We start from the raw sequence: 16,339 nt of genomic DNA on the forward strand, positions 1-16,339 counted from the left end.
GTGGATGAGAGGAAGGGAGTGGGCGATAACATTAAAATCTTAATTTAAATGCTAACGTTAAAATGCTAATTTGCAGTTTGACAGCCTACCTAGCTGCTAATTGTGGTCATAAAGGAGGGCGGCGCGCGAGGATCACGTGACATGTCGACCACACGGCGGGCGACTTGGTATTCCCAGGGTGGGAGTTTGGCTCAGTCAGACAACTGCAATTACCATCGCACAAAGGAAAGGACATAGACAGACAGAGGGGGGAGCTGCTAGAGGGGTGAAGAGAGGGAGCATGGAAAAGAGAGCGAGAGAGATTAGAAAGATTGAGGTGGCTCATCAGTTCCATTGTATACAGTTGCAATGTTACGCTTGGAAATGTATCGGTATCTTTCTCCTTATTTTACATTCACTGTGTGTATGTCTGTGTCTTTCCAGTTCTCCTACCTTTTATGTATCTGCTTTTAAGTATGTGTGGGAGGGTGCATCTTAAATACTAGCCCTTGTCAGTCAGTGGGCAGCGTCCGTGTCCCAGTAGAAGTGTGTGTTATGGGAGTTGAGCTGGCTCCCTGTGCCCTGGTGCTAATGATGCCAACACTACAGGCCCCTGCATCGACTGGCCTACTGATGAGGCTACAGCCATTGCTTCCTCTGTCTGTGGCTTTGTTTTCCCTAGCCAGCATCACACACACACACACACAAAGCACAAGACACCAGACAGGCTTTGCACAGGATATTGATATTGAGAGAGCATTGAAGTCCTAGCAGCGGCTTCCGGCCGGCCCATCCAAGTGCGGATTTGAAACGGAGACCCGATCAGAGCCGTGAAAAGGGCCTTAAAGGGATGTATCAGATTCTCGGGCCATTAGCCTTTAGTTTGGCTTTTTTGTTTTTAATCTCCTGCTGCTTGGTTTCCGTTAGTGGCCCGGTCAATAGTTAATTAAGGGCTGACATGGGAGAGGCCTTCAAGCAGTTAAAGGGGCGGTCTGATTTACCTCAGTGAGCATTACCTAAGATGGAACTGAGCTGGAACTATCGCCCCTTCTGAGCCGCATCCTCAATCCTCTGCAGCCACGTCACCTCTCTGTCCTTGAGAAACCATGGTTATGTTGGCAGTTGAGGGTTATGTTCATTTGGCACCAAACAAACAAAAAAAAGACAAAGAAATGGAGGGACTATATTCATTTTTGTTTTAGTTGCATACCCATTTCCATTGTGTGTCCTAATAAACAAGTCCCTGGTTATCAGCTTGTCTCCCGTTGGCGTCGATTCATTCAAATGCTGAATATGTTCAAAGTTGACTAAATTGTCAAGCACGCTGTGTCAATGAGCCAAAGTGCATCATATTTCGCATAAATACATATAACTAATTTAACTTCAGTGAGTCCACTTTGCAATACCAAATACATCATCTCTCTTGTAGTACTTTGAGCTTCAAATAAAAGTGGACCCGAATGGGAATAGACCTCATGGGTAAAGATGGCAATTAGACTCCTGGCAGTCCTTTGATATTTACTTTTGAAGCTGTGCTGTGCCCCTGTTCTGTTGGAGTGCTATGAAGTCAGCTTACATGCTGCTCAAATTCACTCACTATAATTTAATTGTTTGGCCTTCAAAGTTGTAAAATATGGTGATGTAAAAAAATATATAGTGAGATGAAAGTGCATGGCAGGAGTCTGACCATTTATCCTCTGACACGGAGGCCATGTTCGGGGGCCATCTTGCCGGTCTCCACTTGGTCCAGGGTGCCTTTTGTTCCTGTGACTTCATAGCCAGCACTGGCCCATCAGGGAGCAAACAGCTTTCAAATAATGATCTGCTTTGCATTTGACTTAATTACGTGTATTTTAAATAGCTCTGAGCCGTATTAAACATCTTCTACATTGCAGGACTGTGTTTGTGTGTGTTAGGCTGTTGTCTCCTCGCCACAGCTGGTTCCATTGGTCAAGGCAGTGTGCCAGAACCCTACCGGAGACAAACTTGTTCCATCTACCCCCTTTCCTCTCCTGAGATTCAGCTGCCAGCAGCCGGATACTGCATGGCAACAGAAGACCCGCCACTGGAAGAGCACAGAGGAAAAAAACAGAGGGTACAAATTGATAGTCTTTCTAAAGGAAACATGAGGGAGTGAGAGAGATAGAGAGGGGAGAGTGAGAAGGGGGAGAAAGGCGGGCGAGGTCCTTCCAGGGCTCAGTTCAAGATGGTGACAAGCCCTCAGGGCTTTCGACTTCTTTCTTTATTGTCTTGCTTAATGAGCTTTTTATGTTTTTGTGTATTTTACACCACATGCTCGTTGTAACGCTCCTACGCGCCTGCTGATGTATCTGTTATTTTTATCTGAGCCATTCACCACTCCATATAAATTTTATTATAAACAGCTGGCTGGTGAATAGGTCTAATTAACAATGGGGGACGACAGCAGGTCAGAGATTCTGGCTCCTCTCCCCCTTCAAGGGGCCTGAGAAGAGCCTGATGGGTTGGCACGTAAAACGTATATAGTTGCGCCATTAAAAAAACAACATGGCGTATGTCAGACGAGAACTCTCTAAATTGGTGTGACATTCTCAATGCACTTTCTAATGAGGAACAGAGGGATGGCCCACGGATGGAGGGATGGGAGGGTGAGTGGAACAGAACAGAAGTGGCTCCCCCGGAGCGAGAGTCGTTTATTTACGTCGTAATCGAGGTCAATGCGCACACTTTGGCGGCAGCGGTGGGATCCTCAAGCTGTCTCTCTGGGGGTCCATGTTTCATGTCTGTTGATGAGATGATGACAGATGCAGAAAGGAGAACAAAATGGTGGACTCGAGGGCTTTTTCATTTAGTCGGTCAGCCCACAGGAGGGTCCTTGATTGACAGGTAAGGTGACTTGACTGTCTGCTTTGAAACTCTGTTTTTAGCTTCCCAATAGGCTCCATTCCAAATCTAAAGCCATGTTAAAAAAACAAACAGGAATATATACAGTAGATATATACAGTAGATAAGGCCTAGACAGGAGAAGGGAAAAGGAAAGTAACACATTTACCCCCCCCCCAGCGGGACAGTTCTGCTAATGTGCGCTAATGTGATTAGCATGAGGTTGTAAGAAACAAGAACATTTCCCAGGACATAGACATATCTGTGTCACGCCCTGATCTGTTTCACTTGTACTTGTCTCCACCCCCTTCCAGGTGTCGCCCATTTCCCCCCCTTATTACCTGGGTATTTATACCTGTGTTTTCTGTCTGTCTGTGCCAGTTCGTCTTGTTTGTTCAAGTCAACCAGCGTTTTGTCTCAGCTCCTGCTTTTACTCTGTCTCTTTTTCTCGTCCTGATATTGACCCTTGCCTGTGCTGACTCTGAGCCTGCCTGCCATCTGGTGCCTTTGCCCCTACTATGGATTACCGACCTCTGCCGGACCTGACCCTGGGCCTGCCTGCCGTCCTGTACCTTGGCCCCACTACTCTGGATTATTGACCCATGCCTGCCTTAACCTGTCATTTGCCTGCCCCTGTTGTTGCAATAAACATTGTTACTTCAACACTCCTGCACTTGGGTCTTACCTGATAATCTGATATGGGCAGAAAGCTTAAATGCTTGTTAATCAAACTGCATTGTCCAATTTACAGTAGCTAGTACAGTGAAATAATACCATGCTATTGTTTGAGGAGAGTGCACAGTTATGAACTTGAACATGTATTAATAAACCAATTAGGCACATTTGGGCAGACTTGATACAACAGAAAAGCTTTATTTAACTAGTCAAGTCAGTTGAGAACAAATTCTTATTTACAATGACAGCCTAGGAACAGTGGGTTAACTGCCTTGTTCAAGGGCAGAATGACAGATTGTTACCTTGTCAGCTCGGGGATTCAATCTAGCAACCTTTCGGTTACAGGCCCAACGATCTAACCACTAGGCTACCTGTCACCCCACTTCGCACATACACTGCTGCCATGTAGTGGCCAAAATCTGAATTGCGTCTGGAATAACTGGAATACTGGAATAATAATAATAATAATAAACTGTAATAATACATTTTGGCCTTTCTCTTGCATTTCAAAGCTGATAAAAAAATAAAGAAAAACATGTTTTTGTATTATCTTTCACCAGATCTAATGTGTTATTTTCTTCTACATTAATTCCACATTTCCACAAACGTCAGTGTTTCCTTTCAAATGGTATCAAGCATATGCATATCCTTACTTCAGGTCCTGAGCTACAGGCAGTTAGATTTGGGTATGTCATTTTAGGCGAAAATTGAAAAAAAGGGTCCGATCCTTAAGAGGTTTGTAATTATAGGCATGGATTAAGGTATTACCATCTAATTGATTGACACTTGACTCAATATTACTTGGCCTCCCACTATGAATCCAAGGGCAAGCTGTCGTGTAGGCCTCTAGGCTTGAGTCTTGGTGCTTGGGAGTCAATGGACATCCTCTCTCTGCACTTCAATGGAATTATGGGGGCAGCTAAATCGCTCTTGGTCATCAATATCTACTTATCTATGTGTCCATCTATAAATCAGCTGGAGAATGTGATTAAATTCTCTCTGATTCATGCGATTCTATTGATCTCCTTATATCAACTGTTTAGCCATCCCACGTCCTATATATACAGTATATTAAACCTCTGGCGGCTTGACAACCTTATTTCCTGACACACACACACGCACACACACACAGACCGATAACAGCGCGTGAGCTATTACAGGACGGTGGTAGCGGTGGGGGTGCAGGGGAAAGATTTATCTGTGCGACTGAAATTTCATTTGGGACAGGAATAATAAGGCACAGGAAATGAAAGTTAATCACGGGCCGCTCTCTCCCTGACACCGCCTTTGTGGATGAAGCCTGTTTTCTTTAACCCGACTTTTCTGTTTTTTTCCCACCCTTAAATGCTTTATAAATCAGGAACAAAGCTCACGTTCAGACTGTTTTCCTCCAGAAACTAATTAAAAAAGAGAGGGCTCGTTCAGAAGAAGAACGGCTTATAATTGAAACTGGAGTGTGAACTGGGCAAGTCAAACATTTCCCCTACGCTGGATGGGTATGACTGAGCCAAAGAGGGAAGAAGAAGAGGGCAGGAAATGACGAGAGGGATAGGAAGTAGATGAAAGGAAAGGAAGAGAAGGCGGAAAGAGGGGCATGGAAAGACAGAGATAATTGTGAAGAGAGTTGAAATGAAAAGTGAAATATCACATAGTTACCAGACAGCTGTTATTGATGCCTATTCCTCTAATAAGGGGAATATGCATCCTCCAATATATAGGAAATATATCCGCTGTCTAAGCGACAATGGGCTGTACTTTTGAGGTGAGAGGCCTCAGGATATCTACCATTGTATCTGCGGCTTTAAAACTCAAATATTTTTTTTTACAAATACCACCTTCTTCGATAACAACATGTGTAAACTAAAAGGGAAATGCTTACCTATAAACACACAGTGAATGACCAATAACAATAATGAGTAAAAGTACAGGGAATACCAGTACCGAGTCGATGTGCAGGGGTACAAGGTAATTGAGGTAGCTATATACAAAATGCACATGAAGAGAACGAATGGATGCATGCACAATCTCAATCTCCATTACAGCTCTAGTCTACAAGCGTTGTTTACTGCTTTGTTTACGGTCACCCTACAGTAGCTTTTACAAGACACGGGCTGTAAACTGGGTTTATGGTTCTTTTAACGCTAATAGGTAAAACCAATATAATTTTATTAAAAGCTGATGAGTTTTATTGGGAAGGACTTTTCACATGCTAAGGTAGTTCTGCTGGCACCTAGAGCCAAGAGTGTTGTCAAAAACACCAATTCAACCAGTAAGTTGAGCCTTACAACTTCGTTTAAAGAGTACTGATGTAACCCCCTTGTCACGTCACTTAGCCTGAATTGCCTGTGTAAATATCCAGTGGAATAAATGGATATTACCTTAAAGATGGACTCCGCAGAAGGGGGAAAAAGCGGAGGTGTGGACCTTCGTGCAATCCTGTAAAAAAATTGCAGTACATATTCTGCTCTTCTATCACGCGTGCAATGATGCCAGAGGGAGAAAAAAAACGTGTTGGTTGTTTGCAGTAACTTCATTGCTGTTATAGTATCGCAAACGGACGTGACAGTTTCACCACTAAGGATTTCAGTTTTAAGGTGACGAGCTCGCAAAGTATAGCGGCCTGATGGAAATACCTAGTGAGAGCTATTGGCTTTATTTCCTGGACAATGAGCATTGCTGTAATAAGATGTCTGGGACGCTGATGCTTTTTTGCCTCTGCGTTGCACATAGCTTCCATTGAGTACCCAGGGACTTCATTGTCGACTGTGTTGTTGTCACTTAAATGCATGAGCCTGTACAAACACCTTGAGAGATTGCTTTTCAATGATGTGATTACAAAAAGCAATGGCGTGATTGTGCTCTGTGTTTACCCCATGGTTAAATCTACTATTTTCTTCTTTTTTTCCTGGCCTATTGGCTTCATCGCGTTGTCTGCTTGCTAAAATAAAACGTTCTGTCTGTCTGTCAGTTTCTCTGTCGTTCCAATCCATCTATCTATTAATCCATCTATCCACAATGTATCTCTCCACATGAACTCCATGTGTTAACTCGAATCTCCATTTTCCCTTCCTTTATCCTTGACATTCCTCACTGTCTTCCGTTCTCTTCCATGATGCCCGGAGGCCAAAGCGTACAATCAATGTGCTTCTCCGACCACCAGCATGGAGAAGAGAGGCCTGTCGGCCGGCGTGAGTTAACGCAGAGATAACATGCCACCCAAAGTGACACTGTGGTGACAAACCCTCGGCGGAGGCAGTTAAGGGAAGGGGTGCGATGTGGTGGGGGGTTGGGGGGGTCTGACTAGGCCCTTCCCCCCAGACAGATCTGAAAATGCAGATGACCCGAGCATGCCACCGCTGTCAGCATCCATCCCTCAGCCACCCGGGGCAAAGCCTCACACACGGGGATCCGCTGATTAAATGTAATTAACTGTCCAATAAACACGGCAACCGCATGTGCAAACGCAGCCCCTGGCAGAGGATAAATGAGACGGGCGAGGAGATGGTGAGAGGGGAGATGGATGGGGGAAATTGAAGGGGGGAGAGGGTTGGAGAAATGGGGTTGTGGGGGTATCTGCCTGACACATTAGCAGGGATAGCAAAGACCCAACGCCTGGCTCTGGGGTTAAGCAAAGTCTGGCTGCCCGAGGTTGGGCACAGGCTAAATTCATTTTAATCTCCTCATTGATTTTCATTTCGTCATCTCCACTGGTTGTTTGCTCAGTACCTTGAATGTTTGTTTGCTGTCACATTTGATTCTCTGAAATCTCCAGTGGAGAATCAGTGACAGGGAATCCTCACGATTTCATGGGCAGGACCGGCTTGAGTGACGGACGGATGGATGGAGGGATCGGCTGACTGACTGGCAGACGAGTGCAGCAGAATGGCATTGCTTGCCCCCACACCCATCCTGCCCGCCTGTCTTGAGGACGCCACCTGCGGCGCATATGTGTGTGTTTGTTTGTGTGTGTATGCCTGAGACTGCAAGAGGGTGACTGCGTCTGGTTGCCATGGTGACAGCCGACTGCTTGTCCCCACACCGCAGGCACTAGTCAAGCTGCGGGTGTGTGCACACTGTTTGTATAAGTGTGTGTGTACTGTATGTGCATGTGTGCATGTTTGTATTTGTGACCGTGTATGTGATCGTGCGAGGGGGAGAAGAGAAATGGGAAGGAGACAAAGAAAGAGCTGAAGAGAGGAAGAATGACATTGAGATGAAACAAACTATCAGCATGTGCACTGTCTAGTAGAAAATGTTTGCTTCTATGTGTGTGCATTTGGGCATATGGAGGTGGGGGGATCCTTTGATATGTAAATTAATGCAAACATGACAGCCGGTTGCCATGTGTGCTTGCATGTATAGAAACATTCTGTGTGTATGTATGTATGTATGTATGTGTGTGTGATATCCCTGTGCTAGACTTGTGCGTCAGGCTGGCTCAAACCCTGGTGTACCCGTCAGGACAGTTTCTAGAGCTGTGCAGTGTGTCAACATTTACCCACACTGACGTGCTAATTTAGCTCCCCCTGGAGCAGGATCTGGGAAAGAGAGAGGGAGGGAGCGGTCTCACCTTACCCGTTTGTGGTGGTGTAATATCATCTGCCTTGTAGCCACGTAGTTATGCGATGACGTCTCCATTTATCCCACATCCATACACCCATAATGGAAACCAACATCAAGCATTAGCTGCTAATGTTATAGTGTCTCCGAACACACCACCAGTATTATGTGTTAGAGTATAGCCCCATTTAGGCGAGAAAGGCTGCAGTACTAGCTAATATGAACGATTCAATTCTGTGTTCTTTTCTAAGGTGCAATTAAACTACTTTTGACTATGCATTATTGCATTGCAAAATATTTCTGATGCGAGATTGCATATCTGCCTGTGGCTGAGGCCAGCCACAGTAGCTGAAGGTCCCTTGAATCTGGGATTATAAATCAATACCCAAAGGTAATACCCTTCACAGGTCTCGCCACTATTTGATCTCCTACTTTATTACCCTTTTCATGTGACAATTTATGTAAACTTAGCCCGCGTTTTCACCAAGACTTAAGAAAATTAGATTTTATTGTCTGCTATCAGGGCAATCTCTAGTTGGTATGGGAGGAAGAGAAGGACAGATTATTATGTGGCAGCGATAGAGGAAGGGACTGGTTGTATCTTTTCAATGACATATACCATCAACCTCTTTATGGCTACGATGTTAGCACCTGCCGTTTAAAAATGGCCACCATGTTCATGCAGTCACTCATCAAATACAGAGGCATAAAATCTCTTTGCAAAGCTGTATTCAGCTATTTGGTTGTAAGTAACCCACTGAACATTTAGACAATCCATAAAGCCTTCATGACTACTGAGTAAATAACTAATTCAGTCAATATCTGGCCTATTTAATCATCTTTAATATGACATAATGCATATTAATATTCAATACAACATAAGCATATGACATTCTTAGAAAAATGGTGGGGGTTGGGGGTGTTAAAAATAAAAGCATGTAGGTGACAGATAAATTCTCTTCGGTTGGAAACAGAGAGAGAGATTGCTAAAGGCAATCTAATAATAAAGATTCATACCCCTTGACTTATTCCAAATTTTGTTGTGTTACAGCCTGAACTCAAAATTGATTAAATTCATTTTTTTCTATCAGCCATCTACACAAAATACCCCATAATTTCAAAGTTAAAACATGTTTTTAGAAATTCTTGCTAATTTATTGATAACGAATACATAAATGTCTAATTTACATAAGTATTTACACCCTTGAGTCACCTTTGGCAGCGATTACAGCTGTGAGTCTCTGGCTAGGTTTCTAAGCGCTTTGCACACCATGATTATTTAAAAAAAAATTCAAGCGCTGTCAAGTTGGTTGATGATCATTGCTAGACAGCCATTTTCAAGTCTTGCCATAGATTTTCAAGCCGATTTAAGTCAAATCTGTAACCAGGCCATTCAGGAACATTCAATGTTCCCTTGATAAGGAACTTGTTTTAGGTTATTGTCCTGCAGAAAGGTGAATTTGTCTCCCAGTGTCTGTTGGAAAGCAGACTGAAACAGGTTTTCCTTTAGGATTTTGCCTGTGCTTCTGTTTTTTTTATCCTAAAAAAACTCTCTAGTCTATGCTGATGACAAGCATACCCATAACATGATGCAGCAACCACCATGCTTGATAATATGAAGAGTGGTACGTTGTGTTTGATTTGACACAAACATAACACTTTGTATTTAGGATATGAAGTTAATTTCTTTGCCACATGTTTACTTTAGTGCCTTATTGCAAACAGGATGCACGTAAAGGCTTCCTTCTTTTCAATCTGTCATTTAGGTGAGTATTGTGGAGTAACTATAATGTTGTTGATCCATCCACAGCCATTAAACTCTGTAACTGTTTTAAAGTCACCATTGGCCTCATAGTGAAATCCCTGAACGGTTTCCTTCCTCTCCGGCTACTGAGTTAGGAAGGACACCATCCAAAGTGTAGTTAATAACTTCACCAAGCTCAAAGGGATATTCAATATCTTTTATTTTTCTACCAATAGAAAACCTCCCTGGTCTTTGTGGTTAAATCTGTGTTTGAAATTCACTGCTTGACTGAGGGACCTTACAATTAACTGTATGTATGGGGTACAGAGATGAGATAGTCATTCAAAAATCCTATTAAACACTATTATTGCTCACAGAGTGACTCAAGACATTTCACATTTTCATTTTTAATTAATTTGTAAACATTTCTACAAACATAATTCCACTTTGACATTATGGGGTATTGTGTGTAGATAGGTCAGTGACACACAATCTCAATGTAATCCATTTTCAATTCAGGCTGTAACACCACAAAATGTGGAAAAAGTCAAGGGGTGTGAATACTTTCTGAAGTCACTCTATGGTTCCAATAATTTAAAAATTAAACGAATGATGCATGCAGGGCTTATTTATTTAGTTTTTTGGTTTTTAATAACTTGGCCCAAGAAATTAACAGCAACACATAAAAAATATATATATATTCTCACTGGTTCTGAAGTCAAAACTCAATCTGTTGAAGAAAATGTAATATTGTGTCTCTGCTGATGATAGTTGTGCAACAATAACAGCTCAAACCGTGGATTAAGACTGTAACCTGTATAACAGTTTATCATGGGGGGTGAAAATTGTCTGCGACTGTGGAACAGATTGCAAAAGCCTGGTGGAGTCATGAGACTTGGTGGAGCTGCCATTCTTTGTTCCCCTGGTTAGAGTGGAGATTAGAATGCAGATTGAAGGCATGTGTCGCATGTGGTTCCACGGATTACGGCGACATGATGCGAGACTCTGCCATCCAAGCACTGGAGCCTGCTCTGAAATCAATCCAAAGACAACGCAACACACACATGCACGCACGCACGCACCCAAACACACACTCACACACACACGAAAATGTCCTAACACAAAAAAAAACTCACCTTTTCACACTTTCAGTTTCGGAATATACACGCTCTAATGTTCATGTGCAGAAATTCACTACCCACAACACCCTTTTGTTTATTGGAACGCATGGCAAGGGCCAATGAAAATAAAATGTAGCTGGTTTGGAAGCAGGTAATCTTATGATAGCAGGGAGAATGATACAGGCTAAACTTTTATCTTGCTCCACACAGTACACCCACACACACACCCACACAGAAAGATATACAAGTGCATCTGGCTGCACTTCCTATGTCCCCCTCACGTATAGCCTGCCTACACATAAATACAAATACACTAATGTCCACTTCTGGGAATACAAGTCACATTTAATTGTTCCCCAAAGTCACTCGTCGAGAGGGAGATAATAGCATGTCGTCTAACATGGTCATTTACTTAGTCTAACCCATGTGTGTCTTCTCCCCGCCTCTCACCCTAATGGTGTGTCTCCAGGATTAAGTGATATAAATGGATGCTGTCGCTTCCCCGATGCTGCAGCCACCTGAAACTCAGAGAAAATAGGCCCCGAGGGAGGCTAGCCCAACTTGCACTTGCCAGCTCAATTCCACCACCACTGCAATCACCCGGACTCAACTAAACAAACAGGCAAATGGGAAACGGGAGCTACTGGAGATACTCAGCACTTCAGATCTGTCTTGCTGTCAGCAGAGAAGCCGAACATATAGTAGAATGGTATGTGCCAAGACCCGTCGGAGTGGGGGGGTGTTGAGCCTCCCCCCTAGGCCAGATGGTTTGGCCTTACCCTAATAAACAAACGTAGGAATGATAAACTACCCAAACATTTGGTGAACATTCATCAACTTACATACAGTAGCCTACCTTTTAGTAATGAGGCTGTTTTAACCATTTATCAACCACTTCCTGTATGTTGCTGTTATGTGTCCACAGGGATGATTGGATATACCTCAGACCAGAGCCATATATAAAGTTCAGGTAACTTTTACAAATGGGTCTCCATCTATGGTTCTGTCCCAAATGGCACCCTATTCTCTACGTAGTGCACTACTTTTGACCAGGGTCCATAGAGGAAAAGGGTGCCATTGGGGATGGAGCCAGGGGCTCTGCCTCAGCAAGTTAATGGTCTCTGTGCCTGTTTCACCATGTCTGTTTTGTTTTCTGTGTCTGGCACTTCTCTATGTCGATACAGCTCTCACTCCAAAGCCCCCCCCCCCCTCACACACACCTCCACCCCATTCCCCGCTCGCACCTCTGCTCGCTCACCTTGCTACAACACATCAGTAACGATCTCATTTACCGCCCCATTAATTGCCATGGTATCAGACAGTGTGTGTGAGCGAGGGCTCCCGGACCTCTGGCTCTCTGTATGAAGACACCAGCTCAGAGGTTGGCACTGTATGGGTTCTTACCCAGAAAGAAAAAGAGATCCCAACCCCTATGCTGCAAACATATAGACATAAAGCACACAGATGAGAGAGCCCACCTACTCAACTATGATTATAAACCGGGTGGTTCCAGCCCTGAATGCTGATTGGCTGAAAGCCGTGATATGTCAGACCGTATACCATATGTCGCAAACAATATTTTTATTGTTCTAATTACGTTGGTAACCAGTTTACAGTATAATAGCAATAAGGCACCTCGGGGGGGTTGTGCTATATGGCTAATATACCACGACTAAGGGCTGTGTCTAGGTACTCCGCGTTACGCCGTGGTATATTGGCCATATACCACACCCCCTCGGGCCTTATTGCTTAAATATACCATTGCGGATGGTAAGAGTCATATTAAAAGTTACAATAACAGGTTGTAATAAAAGTAGTCGGTTATGGCTAAATCTAAAAGGCAGTAGGCTGCGTTATGACTACTGTATATGATATCTAATACTATAACCATGTTTGCCCCCAATATTACCAGGGAACACGTGTTACTGTGTTACTTGTTACTGTGCAGCACTGTGCATGGTGGAACTCTTGTGTTTTTAATAATGACCACGGCTCTCTGTAGTGCAGTAAGTGGAGGTCTCTTGACTCTCTTCAGATAGATTCATGCTGAGTGCTGCTGTGAGTGCTCAGCCTTAAGAATCATAAATATTGCTACACATGTGCTCCTCCCAACAAGTGTGCACCTGTTTTTAGTGTACATCTAAACTGATATCGACCCCCCACCCACCCCCCACCCACCCCACACAGTGACTAACAAGCACACACACACACACACACACACACAATGACTAACAAGCACACACACTCACACGCTGTCTCTCTCTCTCCTCACACACACACACTCACGCACACAGTGCCGACACATTAGCAGGAGGGCCGCTAATGAAGCGAATAGATGCTACTGTAATGAGTCTGTAGATGCATCTGCATTTGCCTTCCATTCATTTAGACTAGCACATGAGGTAGTATGTGACAACACTCACAGTTTAATCGCCACATTAGACCTATTTTTCTCGACAGTGCACTGAGCAACAGGAGAGGGCCTGTCTGGCAAAATGCAACCTGGTATACTCTCACTTCATTGATTATGTTGAAGGATTGATTCGAAAGGTTGTATTCTCTGCTTATTTCATTTTAACTGGATATAAGTCAGATGAGTGTCCTTTTTGTGGAGTACCCTGCATAGCTGCTGGAAGTAGTTTGGGGGGGGGGGGGGGGTGCTGCAATGTTTTTGCTGACGAGGAGAGAATTGCCCGTGTTGAAGACGTCTATATCGGTCCTCTAATACAGGACTAGTAAAGGCCCAGTGCACTACTTTTGTGAACAAATTTTAACTAAATGTATTTGAGTGTTTACCAGCATTTCTAACTTGAGTCTGATAATTATCTGTACAAAACAACAATCTGATAATACTTGGGGAATATGAAAATACTTGCTTGATGCAGTATATGTTTTCCAGTTTCTTGAAATACTTTGCAAATGCAACTTATTTCTGTGTGAAAACTGAAATGATCTATTCACTCATTTTAGGAGATGCCCTTATCCAGAGCAACTTACAATAGTGAAGGAATTCATTTTCGCACTGGTCCCCTGCGGGATTCAAACCCACAACCCTGGCATTCGCAAGCACAATTCTCTACCAACTGAGCCACATCATCACATCATCAAAAAACACTTTATGTCTCAATGTACTCAATTGTGTATACTGTATTGTGCATTGTTTTTCTTCATGGTGATGTAAAGTCCACAGGTAGGAACCTAGATGACCAGCCTATGTACAATACAGTAATGTACATTTACATTAAGTGGTTGGTAAGGATGGTAAATTAAAACTGCACAAAAAGTGGTTATTTTCCATGTTATTTGATCAAGAAAAATGTCTTTGCACATACCTTTGCACCTTTTGATGTAAATGTTTGAGTGCAGGGTTTTGTTCTTTCTGGATTCCTTTAGAATGACAATCTCAGAGAAAGGGACACGGCAACAACTCTTACAATTCAAACTATTGAATCCTGCAAGATAGTGTTCATAATTATACAACTACCTTTTTTGACAACGTGGAGATGATTAAAAAATGTGTTGCCCATGCGCTATAGGCGTCTATATCGGTCTGATAATACTAGTAAAGGTCTAGTGCAGTACTTTTGTGAAAAAATATTTTTATGAATATATCTTTTTTTTATTCCGATTTTTCAGGGGTGTTGCAGCACCCTCAGCACCCCTACTTCCCGCGTGTCATAATCCTGGTTGATTACTGTGGGATATTTGTCTGATTCCTTATCGATAAAGACAAACATCCCGCAATAATCAACCATAATCAATGTTTTGCCTTTTGATGTGGGCGTTTAGAACCATCAGTCCCATCATGACTGCTAGGATATTATCAGTCCCATCATGACTACGATGAGACTGATAGTTCCTAAACACCCCCCCCCCCCAAAAAAATAAAAGGGAAGCGTGAAAGCAAGGGAAAGTTAAGACTATGCATGGGCACAAATACATTTCCGTCCTCTTTCTCCCTTCCTCCCACCCAGTGAGGGGTGATGATCCTACTCTACCAGCCTGTTGTAGGGCTCTGTGGGGTGCCATCTCCATACAGGAGCGGCCTAATTAAGATATATCTGCCTCTGTACACATTACAGGAAGGAGCCACACACACAGGAGCCCACATACTACACAAACATGCAGGCGTACACACACATACTTGCAGACACACACTGATGTTCACACTAACACACATGACACACCACACACACACCACACACACACTGATGCCCACACGCAAATGCGCACGCACTCCCCACATGCAGTAGACAGGGACTCCAGAACACCTATGTGAACCTATAATTGCACACACCTAGCGCAGGTGTCGTTCCTACCGTAGCCATTACAGCTGCTGCTATTGTAATTAGGAGTGCTGTGCCAGCAGTAGCCTGTGGTTAGAGCATTGGGCTAGTAAACAAATGGTTAGATTGATTCCCCAAGCTGACAAGGTAAAATCTGTCGTTCCTGGCCTGAACAAGGCACTGTTCCTAGGCTTGTCATTGAAAATAAGAATTTGTTCTTAACTGACTTGCCTAGTTAATAATACAGGTTAAAGTTGCAAAGAAGTAGGTGGTCTAGAGATCTCAGACAATATCAATGTATAAGGGAAAGTATTATGAAGACAGTTTTCTGGTGTCCTACTAGTACTGTGGTATGGTTATGTACACTGCTTCAAAAAAATAGAAGGGAACACTTAACAACACATGTAACTCCAAGTCAATCACACTGCTGTGAAATCAAACTGTCCACTTAGGAAGCAACACTGATTGACAATAAATTTCACATGCTGTTGTGCAATGGGGAATAGACAACAGGTGGAATTATAGGCAATTAGCAAGACACCCCCAATAAAGGAGTGGTTCTTGCAGGTGGTGACCACAGACACTTCTCAGTTCTATGCTTCTGGCTGATGTTTTGGTCACTTTTGAATGCTGGCGGTGCTTTCACTCTAGTGGTAGCATGAGACGGAGTCTACAACCACACAAGTGGCTCAGGTAGTGCGCTCATCCAGGATGGCACATCAATGCGAGCTTGTGGCAAGAAGGTTTGCTGTGTCTGTCCAGCGTATGTCGCAGAGCATGGAGGCGCTACCAGGAGACAGGCCAGTACAGTCAGGAGACGTGGAGGAGGCCATCGGAGGGCAACAACGCCAGCAGCAGGAGCCGTACCCTTCAGCTTTGTGCAAGGAGGAGCACTGCCAGAGCCCTGCAAAATGACCTCCAGCAGGCCACAAATGTGCATGTGTCTGCTCAAACGGTCAGAAACAGACTCCATGAGGGTGGTATGAGGGCCCGACGTCACAGGTGGTGGTTGTGCTTACAGCCCAACACGTGCAGGACGTTTGGCATTTGCCAGAGAACACCAAGATTGGCAAATTCGCCACTGGCGCCCTGTGATCTTCACAGATGAAAGC

Source organism: Salvelinus sp. IW2-2015, unplaced genomic scaffold (genome assembly GCF_002910315.2).
Source record: "Salvelinus sp. IW2-2015 unplaced genomic scaffold, ASM291031v2 Un_scaffold83, whole genome shotgun sequence".
In the NCBI taxonomy this organism is placed as follows: Eukaryota; Metazoa; Chordata; class Actinopteri; order Salmoniformes; family Salmonidae; genus Salvelinus; species Salvelinus sp. IW2-2015.